Genomic DNA, 473 nt, shown 5'->3' with positions numbered 1-473 from the left:
CTTAGCTTGTCCAGTTTCTTGATACAAAGTTTGGATGACATCCGATCCTTCATGCAGTGGGGGTAATTTTTTCGTTTTTACTAAAGCTACACTGCACTGTCTCTCTGTGGTGTTCGTCACGTTATTTTGGTTCTTCCATAGCTGCCAAAGCCCCCACAATGGAGCCGGGGCTTTAGGATCAGTTTAGGTCTGCGCGTGGACGGGTGGCCGCCCGTGCTCATCGGACACGTGGGACTTCACGTCGATGCTCCCGGGCCTTGGTGCCTCGTGGATCTACGCGTGTGACAGTGAAAATAACTTAAAACGCCGTGAGACGGGAAGAAGAACGGCCCGCGGTGAGGCGGGCCGGCGGGCCGCGGCCGCGCGGCTCATCTGCTGGCGGCCGAGGCGCCGGGTTTGAGGACGCCCGGCAGCTTGTCGGAGCCGGGCACCTTCCAGGGCCCGGGCGCCACGGCGGCCTTGCGCAAGGGGGC

Source organism: Galeopterus variegatus, unplaced genomic scaffold (genome assembly GCF_000696425.1).
Source record: "Galeopterus variegatus unplaced genomic scaffold, G_variegatus-3.0.2 Scaffold67, whole genome shotgun sequence".
Taxonomy (NCBI): domain Eukaryota; kingdom Metazoa; phylum Chordata; class Mammalia; order Dermoptera; family Cynocephalidae; genus Galeopterus; species Galeopterus variegatus.
The sequence above is the reverse complement of the archived record's forward strand: the minus strand, read 5'-3'. Positions refer to the sequence as shown.